This window comes from Neopelma chrysocephalum, unplaced genomic scaffold (assembly GCF_003984885.1).
Source record: "Neopelma chrysocephalum unplaced genomic scaffold, ASM398488v2 Primary Assembly neopelma1_25, whole genome shotgun sequence".
NCBI classification, from domain to species: Eukaryota; Metazoa; Chordata; class Aves; order Passeriformes; family Pipridae; genus Neopelma; species Neopelma chrysocephalum.
In genome coordinates, this window is record NW_020897694.1 from 13518133 (window position 1) to 13540581 (window position 22449).

The 22449-nt window shown below is 35.0% G+C and overlaps 1 protein-coding gene and 1 long non-coding RNA gene across 9 annotated transcripts in view; one reads left to right on the plus strand and one right to left on the minus strand.

Annotated features, from left to right (window-relative positions):
* Positions 1-22449, minus strand: part of DACH1 (dachshund family transcription factor 1) — a 357379-nt gene that overhangs the window by 63003 nt on the left and 271927 nt on the right. The window lies entirely within an intron of this gene.
* On the plus strand, positions 10246-15125 carry LOC113963449. Its single transcript, XR_003532829.1, has 3 exons — positions 10246-10319; positions 12730-12771; positions 15088-15125. It is a non-coding gene; the product is annotated as an uncharacterized LOC113963449 (long non-coding RNA).

Below are 22449 nucleotides of genomic sequence, written 5' to 3' on the forward strand. Positions count from 1 at the left end.
GGACTTGCCTCACAACTCTTACAGAGTGTGCTAAATTTGTGTTTCAGGTTAAGAACAGGAGGGAAAAGAGACCCAGGGGAGCATATTCAGAAAAACTTTGCTTTAACCCTATCACTATTTTTGGATGTTCTGTCTTTGTACAGCATTAAGGGTGGTATCGTACATTCCCATTATACAACAGATGTTAAATGCAAAGTAAAAAAGTCAGTTATAAATGATTGATGATCCTCCTTACTGTTTCAAAATAAGCCCTGATTATTTATATAGTTTTGGACACTGCTTGAAAGCATTATATTAAACCTAAACAATTGATCCATTTTTCAATGGCTTTTGTGTGTAACGTATTATGTATGTTTTTACATTCTTCTGTGTAAAAGGCCCTGGTGTACAAGAAATGTTTAGAGTTTTGAGTGCTCCACCCAGTCCATATGGTAGGTTTGCACTGTGTGCAAGACCTACCTTTTTCCACCAGGTCCATATGGTAGGCTTAAGCTAGCCAGGGCTTTCTGTCCTCCAGGGACCTTATGGTAAAGAGAGCTCGGTGAACACTCATTGACCTTCTATTAATATTTTACATGTCTCTAGCACATAGACATACATACAGACATATATGAACTGATCAGATTGAGCAGGAAAGACTTGGTTCCTGAAACTTCAGCCACACAACCAATACACACATGACGATATGGTAAGAGATGTGGAAACTGGGTTTTTTTTAGTTTTATTAAAAAACTGAGAAGTCAAATGCAAAATTTATCAAATTATTTGATAAACTCATCTAATGATTTCAAATATTTCTACAGACTATTATTTAATTTTTCTAACAAACTGGTGCATATTAATACTGACATTTCACTATTAGTTTTTGATATTACCTTACAAAAATGGAACCAAATCCCTTAAATCAACCTACTAACAAAGGATGCGTACTATAGATAAGGAAAATATTTGTTTAAAGGTTCAGCTCTGTGCTGCTCTACTAATAGCATGTTTTGAGCAGGTTATTTCTTTCTTACTGTATATAAACAAACTTCGAATAAACCAGAGAAACAATAATTCAGTATAGCCAGTAAACTACATGCAGAGAGATAACAATTGACAATCACATGTAAATAAGTCACAATTTGTTGCAGGCACAATACCTCTATCCTTAGTACACAAGTAAAAGGAAGAGAGTATCGTCTGAGAGCCACAGTATCTCCCTTCTACTGTCTGTACATTTCCTGAACCAGTAGAATCAGACATCACAACATGAGTAAAACAGTTGCATTGGGTTGGATGATTAGGGACATGGATTTAAAATAAATAAATAAATAAATAAATAAATAAAGGCAACTTTAAATCATAATTCGCATTTTCAAAGTGATTACTTTAAATTTGATACAGTGTTATAATATTTACAACTAAATCTAAAGCTTTTTTGTAATTCTGAAGTAATTTAGAAATCCTCAGAATCTTATTCTGAGGAAAGATGGAAGCAATTTGCAACATGTTTATGAAAGTTTTATTGCACCTACAATCTGATTTAAGAAATGCAACAATACTCCCCAGTAGCAGAAATTTTACAAACAACTTTTACTTACTTGAAACTCGGAATATTGGGAAATAGGAAAATGATAATATATTGTTCTTATTCATTTGATTTATAGTGCTTTCATCTGGTTTCCTCTTGTTTCAGTTCATATAAATCAGCCCTATGTTGTCACATGAATATTCAAATATTGCAAAGAACTATCAGTGTTGAAAATAAATATCATAAAGAATTCAGAACAAGTATGCATGTACATGCTCTCATAGTTTATTTTTGTATATAGCATTTATGTTTTGCTTCACATTCAATAAAACATGGAAGAGTTTTCCACAAGGAATTTATCTTCCCATTTCAAAGGAGCCAAATAACAATAAGCATTTTAAGAAACCATCAGTATTTTATTAAAGATTAAAAAAGCCTGATTATTATGTTCCTGCCTCGTCTTTCTATCTTCCTGCTTTTGATCATTGCCCAATACAGCTAAACCAATGAGGGGGGAAAAAAAAACATTTATGAATTTCAGGGTTTAAGAAACATAACCCCAAACTCTTTAAACTTTCACTGTAGGAAAGGCATAGTATATAGCTTTAGTATTCATTTATTCCCTTTGTTCCAGTAGCTCTTTTTTTGATATATTCTCTATATTCTTTTGCGTGTTCTGATTCTGCTTCCAATTTACAATGTAAATTGTAAACAAACTTTTAATTCTGAAGGCTTTGTCTATCTGCACAATTGCTCACAAAAATACACATGCAGAGCTCCCTTTGTGATTGGTAGGGTTTATTGAGTGCCTAAAAGAGATGAAGGGTAGAATTCCTCTGTCTAGGCTATGCAGTCTGCCACGGAAGCAGTACTCTATAAACAGGGACCTAAATTCTTCATACAATAAGAAGAGAAGGTAGGTATCTACCAGATGCAGCTGTTAACAGTGCCTAAACTTTAGCAGTGAGATTCTCCATCTTGAGGCTTTCACGTGCACCGTCTTCATTTCACAAGTCATGCAAAGAACTAAGAGGACTATTTGAGAACTGTGTTTCATCAATATAGATTCTGCTATATAATTTGGAACATAAAAAGAAATATACCTTTTTAGATAGTTAGATAGCTAGATCAATCAAATATTTATTTGTTTAACAGAATTTAGAGATGGAGAATCCAGTCATAATTAAAATTACTAGTATACTCTTAAGAAGTCTATAGTGTTAGCATAGCTCACAATTTCAAACACATTCTTATAAAAGTATAAACTGTAATTTTATGCTTTCTCACTGAGTCAGCAGCTTTCTCCTTTGGGAGAACATGTTAAATTAATTGACCATCTCAATTAAATGCTGTATACTTACATACATATAAACAAAAAAAAGCTATGAGCCTGACTTCATAAATATAATTTGGTGGGATTTTGTTAAAGTTTAGATGTATAGATTTGTATTTGAAATCCTCTGAAGGTTACAGGGTGAAACCTTCCAACAATATCTCCAAGTCTTCAGGGACCAAATCCCATTATGTGGAGTTCAGTGAAAAGGGTAAACACCACCATAAAGAAATACAAATTGCACATATTTCCCATTTAGCCAGTGTCACAAAAGTTCACCATTTAGAATTCTAACCAGTTAGGACTTATTCTTGGAGGTCAAGTACCTTGTGAACCTTGTCATCTCACTGATGACATCATATCCCATCCATCAATTCTTTCAGGAGCACACTTGCCATCTGCTCAGCATGCTATAATAACTTATTAGACATATTCACAGGGTAACAATCTGTACAATGACACTGTTATCTTAATGCTGGCACATAGAGAGATAGCAGCCATCGTTCCCCTGTCACAGCACAATTATTCTACCTTCCAACTCTAAAAGAGATGTTACTTGGATATTTTAATTTACTATTAAATCACAGAGAAACAATGAATTCTCATCAGATACATGTATTTTAGGCTTTGTTGTGTTTTTTTGACTGGGCACTAATAAATTAAAGCTATAGTACAAAGTACCAAGTTCAGTTTGACATTACTGGTTTGCACCTTGAAAGTTTCTGCAGTCATGCTCATTCTTTAGAGTGCAAAATAAATAAAAACCACACAGTACAATCATGTGCATACAAACAGCACTGAAATCCAATTTATTCTTTGCAAGCATATTAACTTTCTAGAACTAATGTTACTTTTTATCTACCTGTCTTAAACATCTATTCTTTCTAACAGCAATTGCTAGGTAGAAATTAAATATGCAGATAAAGTGCTAATTTGAAGCCTTAACATGTCTTGAAAGCAACGTGGAATTTCATAGATGCCTGCATTTCTGCAGCTTTCGTAAAGCATGTTAATACTGAGCATGCCTAGCACAGCTGTTGTCACAGCACTTATAACTTAATAGAAGTCCACTATAAATCTCCCTTGACCTCAAAAAATACTTTCAGAAAAAGGGCAATACTTATTTTGCATTACACAGATTTCATCCTCTGTTCTTTCCTTTGGCTCGTCATTTATTCCAGCTTACACTGTGATCAACATTGTACTAAAATAAAGTCAAGTACAACAGCCGCTCTCTGCCCATCAAAACTCACAGACGTCTGCCAAGCACTTGTAACAGCTGGTGTTACATTAATTAGTTTAAACTATTTATTTCATCCATCTCCAGAGCAGATTGAGCAAAAACATTAGAGATTATTCTAGCATCTGTAAGTGCCCCGCAAACATTAACCAACCAAAGTTAAAATATTAGTCATTAACTTATATCATGTGTAAGACTCTACATTTATTGTAAATAAAAAAGGAAATTCTGCAGTTTATCATAGCTCTAGGAAGTTTTCCTTGATTGCCTTTTTAAAAAACTGAGTTTAAACTTTTATAAGACTTTGTGCCCATAAAGTTTCTTTCAAAAAAAATTATTACTAGAAAGCTATTATAATTCCTGGCAGCATGGACCATTAAGCAATATATGACAGGGACTGGGTGACTCAGTGGATTAGTCAGAGGTTTTATGTCCACTGTTGGAATCCATCCCTAAATACGGTGATCAAAACAGTGTTATCAAACGGTTGTAAAAATCTCAATTAAAATCACTCCTATAGCATCTACTAAGTTTTTAGTGGACAACATAATAGATCTTTCGCTATTGACAGAGTTCTCACAACTATCTTTTTTCTTTTAATAGGCTGAGAATGGATGCTGGCAAGTTGATTATAAGAGGTTCTAATGCCACATTCCCTCCTGAAATGGCTCAGAAATAGAAGCCAATGCAAGGATGGCAGGAGTAGGTTCACAGCCACTGTCCGTGGGCTCGCCTCCATCAAAAATAAAAAGCTTCCAACCTTGCTCAATGAAATACTTAATGTGAGAATACTTATTTTTAATGCCTAGGGCTCAAGAAGGAATTCAAAGTCCTGTGCAGATGCTTAAGGGGTAACTCCTTCCTCTGTAAATCAGCACAGAGGGAAACAAAGGCACAGAGTTGCGAAGTGCTTTGCCCAAAGTCACACAACAGGTTATCAACAAAACCTGAAGCAATCAAAATCTCCTGACTCTCACCTAGTTCAGGCACATAGCTTCATGACATTTCTCAAACAGTATCAAAATCCAATAGCTCACTTGCAGAATAAAAAAGCAGGTTCATCCATATATGCAGTTTATTAGAATCAGAGTCTTATACATCAATGTCCTCAAGTCTGATGAGATTTTTTTTTTAGAACTATACAATTAAAATGCATATTGTAATAATAACTTTTAAATTGTAGTTACTTAAATTAGCATTAGATTTAATTAAATGCAGCTAAAAATAATATTCTGTTTTATCAGATTAGAAAGCTATACCTACTCCTCAAAATATTTGCATTTGCAAACAAAATTCATTAACAAATTCAGTTTTACTATCTGAACAGTAAAGTGAGAAAAGCAGTCTGACATTTACGTTAAGATACAACAAAGATCCTGATCCTGTCAGTTCTTTAAAGCTCTGACTGACTTGTTATGGCTTGCTATGGCCATGTAGAAATGAATGTAAGTGATGGGAACTGAAATAAAAAATATCAGCTATTTTCACTTTTCAGTCTTGTCCTATCTCCACTAAACAAGATATTTTTCTCTTTGTTTCATTGATGTTACATCTCTTTTCCTCTCTCTGCATATGTGGATGTGAATATATATGGATGTGTATGTATGTATGTATGTATCTGTGCATATATTCAAGATACTTACTGAAATTTTTTTCTGCCCACTGCACAGTGGTTCCTCTTACTTCACCCACCAGCCAAAAAGGTAGGGGCATAGTTGATGTCAAACTTGCTCCAGACCATGCAAGTGAAAGTGCCAAAGCATATATAAGAATGGCCTCCTCAGACAATACTAAGAGCTCTTTTTCATGCTCACTCTTTATTGGCTTTGACAGACAGCAAGAGACAGACACTCTTTTCTATTCTTAGGTTCTCAGAATTTATAACATGCTACATCTGCCACATATCTGTTGGGTTACATGGGTACTGCTATTCAATTATCCATTTTTATTTTTTATTTTTAGTACAAGGGCCATTGTTGAGACAACTTGTTGGACAGTCTGTTCTTAAAAGGCAAAAAACTACAACAATCACATAACTGCTTATCAGATGAGACAGTTTTCTGACTTCAATCCTTTCTCAGAAAAAATATACCTCCAGTTCATCCTACTTCTAAAAAATAATCTAAAAAAGTATACTGAATCTCATCACAGAATAAGGAATATTTGATTGTTTAACTAATGTCCTATAAATGATTCATTTAAAAAGCCTGTTTTAACCAACGTTCTTAAACTTATACTGACCACCAGGTTCTGTTTTCATTTACACCACAATTGAGGCATAAACAAAGGCAGCAGGGGCCCTCACAGAGATCTCAACTCCCCCTTCAAATTCAAGGCATAAATTTCATTATAAACTCTCTCAGTATAATAGATTTCTTGCATTCTTGTTTATTTAGTTAGTATTGCATGCTCAATTTTTATTTTCTAAATATAACTACATTCAACAAAAAATGTTAACATGCTCCCAGTTCAACATTCTGCTTTAGCTCTTGCAGCGATCGGTTTAAATGTATGAAAGCTACTGGCCAATTTAGATTTATTTTTTTCTTTCCTCTATTTCTTTTTCCTTGTAAAATTCCTCTTTATGCAATAGGAAAGTTAATTGCTAAACTTTGTTACAGAACCCTTTGTTCTTGCTGAAGTCACTTTGCTTGTCTCTCCTACTGTAAGGACACCAAATCCTAAAAGCTGGCAAGAATGCATATGTTTATTTCACCATTGCTCTGCAATTACTGAATGCCACTTAATTATAGCAACAGATGCTCGAGTGTAGGAACCAGAAAAATCAAACGCCTCATTTCCAGGTTATTTTTTTCCATTGCTTCTGCCAACAGCAGATGTGTGAGCCCCTTGTGCTCTGGCGTAAATACTTATCAAATCCTAACAGGTCACCTATGTCACAAACAACATTTCAGATGCAACTGTTTCACCTGATAATAGGCTCTGAAAATAAAACTGTGAGCTGTAAATACAATGTATTCGGAATGAAATGCCATAATGTGAAATTGCTTTTTCTCTAGCTACAACAGAAGTCCTTGACAGTTTTTGGCAGTGATAAATCACCCTCCCATTAATTGTCTCCTCTCTCATTGTGAGGTGAGCTGCTAAAAGGGGCAGTCAACAAAAATGACTTAAAGGACAAATTTTGGCAAAAAGACAATGAAGAAATCTGTCATTGCTAAACCTCCAGTAAACTGTCATGAAACAATCAAAATATATGTAGCTGAAGTGGTTATGTCTTTGTTAGAAAGGTTATAAGATGATAAGTTTATGGTTAAAACAGGGAGCTCAGAGGGACCGAAGTTGCAGGCCCTTGAGTCACCATTTCTCCACGTGTTCTTTAAAATTCTATGCAAATCCTATCAGGGCTCAGTTTACACAGTGTTTGCTGGTCTCACCAACCCTGTTTTCTGACTTTTCTACCCCCTCACCCCAGACAACAGAAAGTCCCTGTGAAGGCATGGCACTGGCTATAGTAATTCTTGCACTCAGATAGATCCTTCCTTTTCAGTGATTTAAGCCAGAGAAGAAGACACTGAGCACTCTGCAGAAGCTAATCCCTCCATCTCCTGGTGTTAACCAGAGCAAGACCCTCTCACTGAGTGGTTTCCATAGACTGAGAAGCAGCTTTTGCTTCCTGCAGAACAGGCAACACTGCCAGCACCCACACACAGACCCAAGACTGAGGCATATGAAACAATGTCTGCTACTTTCTCAGAAATGACACTCACCATGTCTCATGTCACCTAGCCTGGCTCCATTCTGCAAATTACTCTTCCCACTGCAACTTTTCTATAGACAGAACAAACTAGAAGCTCTTGCCCCAGTATCCTGCTCTGTAGGAGAAAGAGTGCAAAATTTGGCAATAATTTAATTTTTTTTTAGGGTTGCTAATGTGTAAAAGTAGGGAGATGGCTACCAGTCTTACTGCCTTCAGACTGCCTCCACCTCTTTGGCATGCAGACAGCAGATGGTATGTTTAAGATCACAGGTTATCCTTCACGTAGCAGGGGCAGGGGATGCTTGTCACACCCACACGTCCAGAAGGGGCAACATTTCTCCATTTAGAAACAACACGGTGCTGTCGTTTTATAATTAAGGTTGTTGTTTTTCTTATTATTTCATTTGATGAGATTGAGTACTGAAAGTATTCTGAGAATAAAAAAAAAAAAAAGAAATTTCTGTTTACCTGTCAGCAGATGGTTGGAAATTTACCATACACAAGGTTAGAAAATGATTTGTTACTAATATGCCTGTCAAGGGCAACGTCTGAAGTTTGGTTTTATATTTATGTTTGTAAGAAAATTACAATATAAATATAAATGAGTTGCATCAGGTATTTAAACTATACTGGACAGGGCACTAGAAAATATATGTCGGGAACATTTCCCGCACCAGCAGAAAGATGAACTAGGTGACCTAGCATGTCTTTTCCACCACAGACTTCTACCACTTCTGTATTAACTGAGGATGATTGATACCAAATATCCCTTTATGCTACTACCCCTTTTCACTTTGCTGCATATTTGTATGCTTTCTGCGGGAGCTGATATCTTAGGAGAACAGCTATGGGGAAGTATTAAAGGGGATTCTTCATCCCGATGGCTGAGAACTGAAGAAGGTCAAACAATAGCTTGTGTAGCCATAGCAGCTTTGTTGTCATGGCATGAGAATCCTTCACCAGTTCTTCTGCTTTTACAAAGGAGCAGTCATCTAACATTGTGAGGTGTCTAATGTAAAGCCTGCTTTTTTGACATGGTTATCACAAGCTATTTTCTGTCCAGACATTTACACAGACCTTGTGTTATCCATGATTTATCCTCAATCTGTCTTCCTCAATTGTGCTTAAACATGGTTATAGTTGTAGTAAATCACATGTTGAAACATGCAACTAGAAGGAACCATACAGTTATCACTAGCACTGGAACATTAAACAATAATACTCCACTGAGCACCAGCATCATCAGCAAGTTTCTATCAGCCTGATCCTGCAGTCCTAGGACAGGTATTTCTCCTTTCTCCTCATCTCCCTCTTCCATTTGGAACTCTTTCAATAGTCACTTAAGGACCACATTATAGGGTCCCTGTGGTCTGAGAATTATAACCAGCTCAAATTTTAAAAAAAAGTTCAAACCAACCAACCATACAAAAAGTCTCCAAGCCTCAACATTCACTTCAGAAGAATACACTGAATTTTGCCAGGAAACTGTACAGTTTGTCTTTCAAACTGAGAAAACATAGTGACAAAGTCTATATGAACATTATATTAAAAACTAAGAATAATCCAGAAACAGTTGGAAGGCATTTCAGGAAACAAGAACTGTTTTCTGAAAGAAAATACAGATTAATCAGGAGAAAACTGAGAAATTTCAGAGATTCCTAGGTATGCTCTAATCACGTGTGACTTAAATTTTGCTAAATGTACTCTGTGTACATAAAACATCTCTTGAATGACAGAAAAGCAGAAGAAATAAAGTGATTAAAGTTTTCTGGTTTCCTTTTTTTCTGGTGATGAGCCAGTTTGAGAGCTTACTGTGAGCATATGGAGATAGCATATTTGCAAGTCCATCTCTGGAGGATTGCAAAAGGCCCTTAGCTTGTGAAAAACAGCAATGTTATTTTTTTTAACGTTCCCTATATTTAGAGATTAAATCGCTCACTGCACAAACCCATTTGGAACAGGCGAGAAGGTGAAAAGGATAATCAGTACAGTCACTGGTCCGTGTTTCCTAAACGCTTTTGAAAACATTACTGTGCGCAGGCATAAAATTAGCGGCAGGACCTTAAAAAGGCTGGCATTTAGCATGACTTTTTGGAAAGTGACACCCTCATTTTTTTCTTGTAGGATATCATTAAATTTCAATCGCCCTATGGCAGTGCCTTTCCATTAATAACCAATTCACTGTGTCACTTTGGCTCTCCTTTGAAATAATGAGCCTTTGCTTCGCTTTAATAAATTTAAACATATTCTCAAGGCCAGGGAAGATAGGAAACCGCAGATGGGCTGAGAAAAACACGATTCATAAATCCTTAACTGCCTGAGATCGTTGAGAGCAAAACAAAGTAACACTCGTAAAATATTAAACAATCCCAGCTGTATGAGTGAAGCTTCATTAACAAAAATGGACTATTTACTGCCTTCAACAGAGCCTGTGGGTGGAAAGATTCAGAGAAATCTCCTTTAGAAAAACACTGTCATCCTCATTTTGATTCTTTAACCAACTGATGGCACGGTAGATACTTATTTTGCATGGCCATATGCAGAAACATTTTAGCAGAAAATTAACGATACTCTGATTACATTAAATACCACAGACCATGCTTCATCATATAAGCAGGAGCAAAAGAAAACAGAGAAATTTAGCAGATATGTTATCAGGGTAGAATTTGGATGCCAATAGAAGTAAAACACGACAAACTTTATTTAAATCATAAGAGACTTTTCTAGTATTCTAAAGTAAACAGTGCAATATGAATAATGACAGAGAAATCAAGCAATGTCATTGCTTCTGCTAGGAAGGTTTGGCAATTTATTCTACAGTGTTAAACTTCTTCTTGCTTTAACCTTTATGAACATGCAGCTAATTTTGTTTACATACCTATTTGGTACACAAAGGAGCAAATCCTTTTTTTCAGGCTTTCATGTCTAACATTTATTTAAATTCCACCAGAGTTTTGCTCAGGTAAGGAAGGCAGGCTTTGACACATACTTTAGTGTTAAGCACACAAAGCTGGACCCTCAGATTCATGAAGCTGATTTTGTGCTGACCAGGTAACATACACAGACTCTTACTGGATTAACGAAAGAAGCTGTGAAGACAGATCTTGCCTCCCAGGTATGCCTCTAACTCCACCAGCTCTTTGCTCTACCTCCACATAGGTCCTGCCACTTCCCCTTCCTCACTGGGTCTGAGGCTCCAAGGAGTTTCCTTACAGTAGCACAAGCTAAAACTTCTGCATGTACCCCCAGGAACAGCAGTCCATAATATTCCCAAATCCCTTTTCAAGCTTTGTTGAAACTTTAAACTAATGTGGTTTATATATTAATACAAATTTGGAAGATCAGAAAAACAGCCACAAAGATAGCACAGAATTTTTGAAGTGTCTACAGCAAGAGTAACCTTTCGTGGTATCATGGAGGTGTGTTTTTTTTTTAAGCCAAGAATTGCATACAAGTTTAAAGAAGAATAGAGATCAGTGTCAGTTTACTAAATGCTAAGAACCTCGAAGCTCTATCTCTAAAGACAAGCTGACAATTGAGTGGACAGAATGTCAATACTTCTAAACATTTCAAGGGTAAAAATATTGCTTTTTACAATCTGTGTCATATTTAAAGCAAGAAAAGAATTTGGATTTTTTTTTTCTTTTGTTGGCTGTCAGCTTTTTTTCCTTTTATCACAGTGAAGAGTATTAGAGTATTTAACACAAATACACGGTGCATTTTTTTTCCCTAAGGAACAATAGTTTCAGCCTAAATGCAAATATGAGCATAAAAAATTTTATATTTTAGTTAATAAACATTTAAAAAAACCCAAACCTCCAACATTCAGTTTATTTATTTCAAGATGTTTCTCTTGTCTGTGAGAATCATTATGTACTTTTGAAAAAGTGAAAATCCTTTCTTAACACTCAAGGGGGCATTTTTATCCCTGCAGAGGCATTTCTCATTCCTGTTTGAAAGGCTAGGAATGCACTTAGCCCTCATAGCTTCCTCTACCTTCAGTGAAAACCCTGAATACTGCTCAGGAGTTATCACCTTATAATCATTAGAGCAGTCATTTCTGTGCTTAGTAGACCTTCACCGTGGCTGATTTGTATAATCAGGGTTAATCTATTCTGATTGCAAACATCCATACCATAAAGTTTGAATGAATTCACGCTGATGCTCACTCAGCTCAGGATGCCCTCAAGACTTCCATGGAAATATGCTGTAGGAGTTTTGTCTGGTTTTGGAGGTGATTTCATCCAGCATTAGTAAAGCTGCTTTACCCCCCCTTCCTCTGAATTTTGGAAGAACTTACTTGTTCTATCAGGTATGAGAAGAAATAGGGTACAAAAAACAGTAGCGAAGCATTAGCAGCAGTGGTAAACCAGTAGCTCTAATACTGAGTTTACCTGTCTGCATGAAAGCAGCAATTAGGCTTTTGGCAGTAACAACCTCAGACAGACTTGGAAAGCAAAGTTATATTTGCTCCAAAGATTTTAAGGGTAAGAGAGGGGCTATAGGTGGCATGTTATTTAATCCAATCCAGCAGAGAAAGTATTCATTCATTTCTCCGCACACCAAGATTTTCCAGTGATAATTTTTGGCGTCTGCTCTCAGAAAAAAAAAAATCTAATCCTATTGGAACCTTTAGGAATACTGTAAGACCCTCAAATTTCACAATCACTTACAAATTAAAAATTAAATGTAAGGCCATGAGGAATTAATTTTTTAAATAATGAAGCAGGTAAAAGTTTCACTTTAATATATATGAAAAAAACTAAATTTATGAACATAACTTGTGGCCCATTCCCTCTACTGTTTTTCTTTGCTGTTATTTTAGAATTATAATAGATCGAATGCTTCCCAATTTATAGTCTTGCAAACTAATTCAGGGAATGCTTTCACAGATTTTTCCTATTGATGTGCTATTCAAACAGGTGCCTTCTCCCAGAGGACAGTTCAGTGTCTGCCTTATCTACGTAAGATTCCCCTATCAAGAATGTCTATCAGAATAAGTTACTCTGCTATTCATGATGTAGATACCCGTCTACACATTACTAAACTGAGCTCACTAACTTAATTTCTCAAAAACAACCAAGGGCCAAAGGTTAAAGACTTTTGGCAACTATCAGTTTGCAGTAGGTTTGGACTGGCCACCTAGAAGTTAAAAAAAAAAAAAGTCCTCTATGCTCCATTACCAGTGCTTTGAACCATCCAGTCACATGGATTTTGATGTTTTGCGAGGGTGAAAAGAATGCAGATTGGCATGAGAATACCACATTAATTCAGCAGTTAAATGGTTCTTTGAGAAGATTCATTGACAGAAAAAAGCATAGCTGTCTTTCCAGGTCCTCATCCTCTTTGGGCCTATACACATTTTCTGTGAAAAGTTGATTCTTTTCCTTCCTTCCCCCCCCCCTTTTTTTTTTTTTTCAAACAGCCTTTTATCATCTAACATGTGAAACAATTGTAATGTGAGGCATGTGAGCAGAGAGCCTTTGCCACTGGGCCCTCATAAATCTTGCCAGTTCCCAGCGAACAACACCAAATATTTGCAGCTGAGGAACATTTGGTCTGGCTTAAATTAACATATCTCAGCAGTCAGAAGTCATTAAGCTTTGCCAATGATTTGAAACCATTTTTCCATTTCAAAAGCGACACTGGATGTTACTTATTTTTCTGGATGAAGAAGGTGGTAAGGAACAAAAGCAATGAAATGAAAATGGGAGATACTAATGAAAAAAAATTGATAAAACAGCTTTGAACTGCCTTCGGTAAATTTGTTATTAATACTCTTTTTAAATACCAAAGCACTTATGTATAAGATCAAATAATAATTCAAGATGATACACATTAATTTCAGTGGCAAATTATGTGATTTAAAGGCTGTGAAAATGTATACTTATTTTCTTTCTTAATCCCTTGTGAATATAGGTACTATCAATTTTAAAAGCTGATGAAAGCTTTAAATGAAAAGCAATAATCCAACCTTTTTCAATTAAAAGCTGGAAGTAGATTAAATATTGGAGTAAAGAAATGTTGCTGTTGTGCTTTTCAAAGACCACTTCTGATATGGTCTGTTCAGATGCTGAGGGCTGGAAAAACACCTCAGGTCTGAAAATACCAAGTAAAAAAAAAATTACAAACAAACAAAAGAAAAAATTAGTTTTAATGTAACTAAAATATGAGTTCATATTTTCCAAACTTGTTATTTCTGTATTATTTACATGGCATATAACTCCTCTGTTCATTTGGTAAATAAGTCATCATGAGAAAGATGATCCATGAGAGCCACCCAAGGCCTGACCTGTCAGAAAAAAAAACCCACTTCCCTACATCTGCAGCTATGCTTAGTGGTCCACAATCACAGAACTGTCAAAAATTGTGTAAAAAATGTTTCATTACAAACTCTGAAACGTTTGTCAATTTATAAGAAGATAAACATTGCAAGAGATTTTGATATTTATATTGATTGCAATGCAGTTATGATTTCTGACTTACATGTGCATAGCTAAGCTGAATACACTTATTCAAATTAACGGTAATTATAATTTTTCAGCCTCCAATTAGTTTTGATAAAGTTTTAATAGACCTGAATGTTGACTTACACTTAAAAGCATTCAAGTTTATGAGGCACTACTAAAGACAACCCTTCCATTTGAGATCTTTCTGAGATTTCCAAACTTTTTAAAGTCTCTGCAGCTTGAGTAAAATCAGTTCTGTGAAAAAAATAGATATTCTATTATCCAAACTTAAAAGACAAAGAGTTCTAGAAATAAAACATTTACTGCCAACTAGGGTATGAAAAGTTACCAGAATAGCTATATAATCAATTCATTTTCTAGGTGGGCTTTTCTTTCAGGGGATTTTATTATAAAAATAATAAATAATAATACTAGTAATAAAAAAGTCTTCTACAGAAGACATCTGAGAATACAAGTGGTCCACATTATCAGTGCAATGCAAAATGAATTCCATGATTCCTATACTTGACCAGACAGCAAACCATGGCACATGGGCCCCCAAATATGAGAAACAAGAACAGAGCAATTCCCAAATTTTCATATTTGGGAATATGAAAATATTAGATTAAATGTGCTTTGTATTCACAGATAAATGGTTGTGTTTTTCTTCTCTCACAAGAACACAACAAGCAACACAACAATAATGAAGCAAGCATCTCATTTATTCACCGCTTCTCTTCAGGTCATGCTATAGTTGAAAAAACAGCAGAAAAAATCTTTGTTGTGTTTTCTTTCATTAACTACTGATAACATTTCCTTACCGATTGACAGGATCAGAGGGCAGCTAAGGTTGGAAGAAACCTCTGAAGACCACCTAGTCCAGCCCATCTGAAGACTGTGTCCAGTTAGGTTTAGAATAGCTTCTTGGAGAGTCTCCACTGCCTCTCTTCACCTCTCTCACAGTAAAAAAAGTATTTTCCTATGTTCCACTGTAATTTCCTGTATTTCAATTTCTGTTCACAACCTCCTGTCCTTTCACTATTCTGTGTCACCAGCCATTCCACTGTTCTCTGTCTATGGTCTAATTCATTTGACAATAAACCATGTTATCCTTCACTGAAGAAAAAGAACAAGTCTGTGAAATTCCCTCACATTACAAAAAGTTACCCTGTGTGCAGAGGTCTATTTTTGTGATCACAAGAGAATGATGGAAATACACAGCAGGCCTAGAAATCAATTAATAGCATGCATAGATATTTTGCCAAAAATACGGCTGCTTTCCAAGATCTGTTTTTCCAAGATTTTCAAACTTGTCATCATGACTGTTTGGTGATGCAGAGCTGTTATGTGGGAGGACCCAATAAGGTATTGAGCATCTTCCTCTAAATTTAATCCTAGTTTTCAGTATCTATTTACTTCAGAACTCTTTCCTTTTTATCTCTTTTCCCTAGCACAAAAACCCAAAATAAAACCAAAAACCAACACCCAGGAGGAAATTGGATAGAAATGAAAGAAAACCCAGGGCTACTCTGGCTTTCTGCTCCTCTGTTCTGCATTAAGGAAATCAATGAGAACAGAATCAGTCCCACTATTCACAAGAGAATTTTTCTCCAGCAACATAGCCCACCATCTGGTTAGGTATGGGCTATAAACTGGCTGTAGTAGTCAGGGGTGGTCCTTCAAAGTGCTCTTTAATTACTTGAGAAGATGAGTATTTTTTCCCCTCCCATGTTATATGGTCAGGTCAGACTTTCAGGATGTTCACCTTCCTTTCACAGCTTACTGAGCAACCTATTCTGGATGCTGCATTTCATATAAAACCTATGCATGTTTTGAGACAATGCACACAGTATGATTAGATTTGTGTCATAGAACTACATTTCTAAACTCTAAACATGCCTAAACACTGTTGTATTAGCGTACCGCACAGATCCGCATTCAGCAAGATTCAGACATACTTATATTTTTTGAGTGCAAATAAATATCAAGCACAGAAGATACTCCTTGAGCCCTGTACCTGCAAAAAGTATTTCATGTGATTTATTATAGCATAAGAATATATGTAATGATGAAAATAAGCTGAGAAGTAGAGGATATGACTTTCTTTACCCCTTTAGAGACATTATAGCTATAAGTTATATGAAGACCAGTCTGGAGTGAATTGTATGACTGTTATCAGCTGTGGGGTAAATAAAATAATATGCTATTGAATAGACCTGACAACAACTATTTAATTTACATCATGAGATAACGGCTACTTCTTTTAAAATGCGTCCACAAAAGCTGAGGTTGGGATTAGTTAATAATTAAAATGTTATTAAGAGTTTGAAATGATAAAGTTTGAAATAATGTTTGAAAGGGCATATATGGAATTCATACAATTTTTAGCTTTCATTTCAGATTTTCTGTAGAGGGTTTTTAGCTACTTTTTCAGGGATTCTTTTTCCACTCTCCTTCCTAAAAAGAAAATGAGAAGGGAGAGGGAGAAACTGAATGACAGCAATGGTTCAGTTCAGACCTTACAAAATTGGTGCTAGCTAAACAATGGCCAAAATCACCAACTGAACTTTAACTTTTCTAGTATCTTTGGAATTAAGCCATTTTAGACAGATGTTCACGGGCATGGATAATGCTTACAGACTTTTAAAATGCACTAAAATTAATGTTATTTTTAAAGGAATTAAAGCACTGCACAATAGTAATTCAATTCAAGTAAAGATTACAGTTTAAAAATTCCTGATGGAAGTACATGAGCAAACTTAACCCGCTTAAATAGTCCTCTTCGTTTCCTTGGATGTCAGCTATTTGTAACAGTTACTTTGCCACTCAATTTTGTGTCAACAGGAAATGAGTTAGAGAATCTTTAATAAACACATAAAGAACTGCTCTACAGATAGTTGTCTAATTATGAAAAGCAACTCATTGAAGCATAAAAAGAAAATGCTACATTGTAGGTTCAGGGAGAAAAGGCTTGGAAATCAGGTATGAATGCATTTATTTTCATCTGTCCTGGCAACGTAGTAGCTACCTATATTTTTCTAACTGCCATTTAATGTCCGTAATCATTATTATATTTTTGGATCCTTATTTATATTATTAAATGAGTTTAGTATTAAGAGTCATCAAGGTTTCATTTTGCTGTGCTAAAATGGAGTATAGATTTAGAGAAAAACTTTAAGAAGTGCAGAGAAAACCATCCACAAAATTATTTTTCCACTTGTGTTAGCTTCAACTGCAGCTCAAATTACAGAATGTATCTGATGTGCAGGAGAGAATATACCTGCTCTTCCATGATACACTATTGTGAACAGAAAAGTATAAAATTAAAGTATATGTTATTAAAGAGACCTGTAATTTTAATTTGAAATTCTGTTTTCATAATTCTGCGTTCAGAAAAACAATGCTGGGATCAAACCTAGCACTCCATTCTATAGTTCCACTAATCGTTCTCCTCCATTTCTAACAACTTCATTTTGGTGGCTGCATTTTTTCAAAACTATGAGCTATAAACAAAGTGAAAAATAAAAAAAAAAACATACCCAAATAAAGACAACTAAGAAACTGTTCATGTGTTATGTAAAAAACAGTTACAGAAAGAGTTCTTAAAATAACTTTGACTTCAGATTTTTCTCTCAGACAGACTAAACACATCTTTTAACCATTCATTCATTGTACCTCACCAAGATTATATCAAAATATGTTATTTTTCACTATTCATTACTTTTTGTATTTTAGCATTTTTGAGATTAAGAAAAAAATTTACTATAGGGTCCTTTAGTTGAAAATAGAAGTATTATTTTAATGTATCACAGAAGTCATCTATGGAAAGATAGTAGACAAACCTCTATTCTATTGCACATTTTCTACTACAGAATTCTGGGTTAACATATCCATTTTCCCTTCACTTTTTTCAGAACAATTCTAATTTAGATATGGAAATTTTTCAAAGTTAAATCAACAGCTGAAGAACTTGATTGAGTATGTATAGAATTGTGCCCAATGTTAAGTCAGGTAGTCCCCCCATCTCGTATTTCTAATTAAATTTTTATGCAGCTCTTAAAAATACTGTAATATAATATTAACAGTTAATTTAATAATTAAAATCTTATTTTTTCGAAGTGCCTTCATGGCTGGTGTTTACATTATTTCTGTATCTGTATACTGCAAGTGGAAAAGCTGTATAATCTTATATATTTTAATGGGCCCCCACACATATATACACACTCTTACACACACATACACACACATACACACAAAAAGGTTGGCCAGGAAATTAGACATCTTATCTGTGAGCTTGCTAAATAAGGACCAATAACCTAGGTCTGCAGTACTCTGTGTGATAACTGCTTTTACAAAATGAAATTTTGACTTTTTCACAGCTAAGCTACAAGTAGACACTATCAGTAAAACTGCATTTTTGTGCAATATGATGGGAAGTAAAAGATTTCAACATCTGACAGGAGAAAATGAACAACTGATAAACAATCTTTGAAATGTTCTCTCACTGCAAGGCATGCTTTTGATGATGATTTACATTTTTATTATTGTTGACTTTCAGGATGGGGCTGATGGTTGGCTAAACATACAATAACTGAAAGAACAAACCACATAAAATGCAAACCAAATCAAAAGAAAAACATGACTGGCATCATCTGCTTTAAAAGCTTTTGTTCATTTTTCTCCTTCATTTAAGTATTCAGTAAATGTAACTGGAATTCAGTTCACTGGGAAAACCAGAGAATAATAAAAAAAAAATCATAACTTTCTGATTCCAAGATGGTAAATACTTCCTCCACTTTTCTCCTCCCACTCAAGAATTAAATTCTAATTCTCAGTTCAGTGCATAATGAAGGAACTAGTACTAACACTTATCGCTCCTGCAGAGTCAACATTTGATGCTACAAACTAATCTGGGATTGTAGCTGTGGGGAAAAACAGTGTATAACTTATGAAAGATAATCATGCTGAAATGTCAGTGAATAAAAAAACTGCTATTGAAAAAGTGTGTAACTTTGAACTCATCAAAATTTTTTTGCTTCTGCACTGAGGGATAATGCAAGAAACAGAGGCAATTTTTTTTTAATTCAGTTGTGTTCAGCTGAGTAAATAAATTGGAGAAAACAAAAGCAGAAGCAGTGATTTGATTTTGTTTTGCTGTTTTGAAGATAGCCCTTGAAAGGTTTGGGGGTTTTTTGTACAATCAACTTTTCATTTAAATTAATTATGATAGTTACCACTTTTAAAGCAGTAACATAACTGAAAAATGCAAGCTTTTAAGATTAAAAAATAATCAAAATAATTTTAGGTTAACCCAATGTTAATTTGACTAAATCCTCATTCCCTCTGTAAATTCTAATTAAAATTTTACGTGATTGTTTCCTACCTGTTACTATTTAGTGTACAAATTAAACTGAAAATTTCATTAGCCACCCAGCTTTACCTTTTAAATTGAATCAAGTAAATTAAATAAAACTGGTTATAAATGAACACACTCTCATCTTCATTTGTTAAGATTTTAATTATAAAAACTTAATGTTAAATAATCCAAAACAAAAAAGAGGAACAAAAGACCCAAAACACCTAAAAAGTTGTAGCAGAATTCTGTGATGTCATCATCACTCTGGAAATACATGGGACAAAACCAAAAAGTGCTTTTCTTTCTGTAGCTATCTGCAATTAAATACTGTTCATCGCACTTTTGTGCTTCATCTATGAATTTCATTCTTAATCATACCTATTTGTAAACATTAAATACATGGGATCAAGTTGTATCTACTTATTTCCTGTGCTACATCATTTTAATGAGTGCTCAGAAGCACGGACACATAGCTCCTAGAAGCAAGGACAGTGCTACTAGAGTTTATCATACAAACTCTTGGAATGATGGTCTAATATAGACTTGTACCAATGCCTGTTTGGATTGTTTATGTAGACTCATGGATGACTGTTGGAAACTGATGAAGAAAGGGAAAAATGGAATAGTAGTGAAAGTGGAAAAAAACACCTCAGTCTTGGTTATTCAACTATAACTTACTGTAGATTATAGTTTTCCAATAGTGTTGAGATGTACAGATTTTATAAGTCAGTTAGAAAATATTTCTTTTATTTTTATGTCCATTAAAGTAGAATATAATTTATTAATCTTTACAAGAAAGTCCAAACCCAATTATTGCTCAAAACTAATACTGACTTAAAGCAAAAGAATTATCTCCACTGTTTTTTTAAAGTAAGTAATTAATATGTTAACTTGAGTCTTTCACCTCAAAAGTTACAATAGTAAAACAGTGTCTAAAGGAACAACAGGAAAGGTTTCTGTGCCACATTTCTGATGAAAAGATCAGAACTTAAGTTCAGAACCGATTTCTGTTTAGAAATAGGCAACCAAGGAACTGAATTACTCTGTTTCTCTGCAAATCTTCCTTTACATTTCATACTACCCCTCCCAGCTGATAGATGACACTGAAATTCTGACTGACATTTTGTACAAATGCATCAAGTGCAACCTGGGGATAACAACAGGCTAAGGACTTACCAAAAATAAACCGTAAAAACACAAATTCCACTTTTTAACTTGAAGGCCAGCCTGGACAGGGCTCTGAGTAACCTGGTCTAGTGGAAGGTGTCCCTGACCATGGCAGAGGAGTTGGATCTAGACGATCTTTAAGGTCTCTTCCAACACAAGCCATTCTGTGATTCTATTATTCTATTATTAGCATAAGTTTGGGTAGCAAAGCTATTGACTGGCTTCAGCAACTGTTTTCTAATGAGTAACAACTGGCTAGTAGTGCTAACATGCAAGTATAATGAGGCAGGACTCTCTTATGTGGAAATGAACGGACAAACCCCAACCAAACATTTTGCAAGAAACCCCAATCACGTTTTGCAAGAAATCCACTGAAAGGCTGGTAAATGTACAACAGTACATGGCTGGAAAACTCCAATTTGAAAGAAATCAGATTACTTGAAATTGTAAATTGTATAAAGAAAAGCAGTCTGCAGATTTGCAATGTGGGTCTTAAACATTTTCGATATCAAATAAGAGCAAGAAAAGTCAGGACTGCAACCTAAAGGTGACAGGATCATAGATACTATTTTGCTGTAAATAAAATCTCCTGTTAATAAAGTCATGGCTCAATATCCTTTCCTGAAACAAATATTATTCCCTTGTGTTTGGATGTCGTAGTGGTAAATAAAATGGCTGCGATTTGATATCTGACCATTTAGCAAAGTAAGATTTTCTTGTGTCCACATTATTTAGTGCTAGTACTTTCTAGAGCAGATGTGTTGTGGAGGGAGCTAATTGCAGCAGTCAAAACACAGCCAGGCTAAAAGCTAACAATTAAGCAGTCTGGACAATCAAGGATTCAGTGCTTAGGCTCACTCCCTAGATCTCTTTTATTTTGCAGAATTTATGGCCTGTTACATTGAGGCTTCGCTAGGTAACAAAAGTGAAACGTGCCTTGAAAATGCAGCTAAAAAGTCATTGAAGTTGTATTTTTATGAGTTCATAAAATGGAAAATGGACACGCTTTCACTCTCCTACAAATCAGACTGCTGAAAACTGAACATATGTAGCTATTTTGTTTGAACTGCAAAAATTGCATGCAGATGAAAACATAATTTTTCACTCAAAAAAGTCTGTATTTGAGTAGATCTTTGTTGAACAAAGTTTTAAATCCCTTTTTTCCCTAACCACAGATAAAAAGGTGCCAGATGCAGATCCTCATGTCAAGAAAACCAGAAGGCAGACACGCTGGACACAGGAGAGAAAACTGAACAATATTCAGTATTTGGATAGGGTAGGCTAAACTTACATTTTAGAACTAATTATTTTCTTTAAAATTCTTCACATAGAAGAGATATGTGGGAGGTTGGCTTTAACCAGAACTATAATCTAAGATAAAGATAAACCTCTTCAAACAAGCCTTTGCTATATCTTTTTTTTTTTTTTAAATTCCTCCATTTGAACAGCAACTAAATCTCAGCTCTTGATTTAAATCATTGGTTGCAGGAAGTCTGACTCCTGTTTTAGAGAAAAAAAAAACAACAAAACTACATTGGCCAGCTGAATTTCTAAATTCATATATATGTTCTCAAACTGACCCAAGATGTGATTGGTTAGATTTCATATGTGCTCATTTCCATAGGTATCTCCTACTGGGATGATCAATAATATATACTCTTCTATCACAA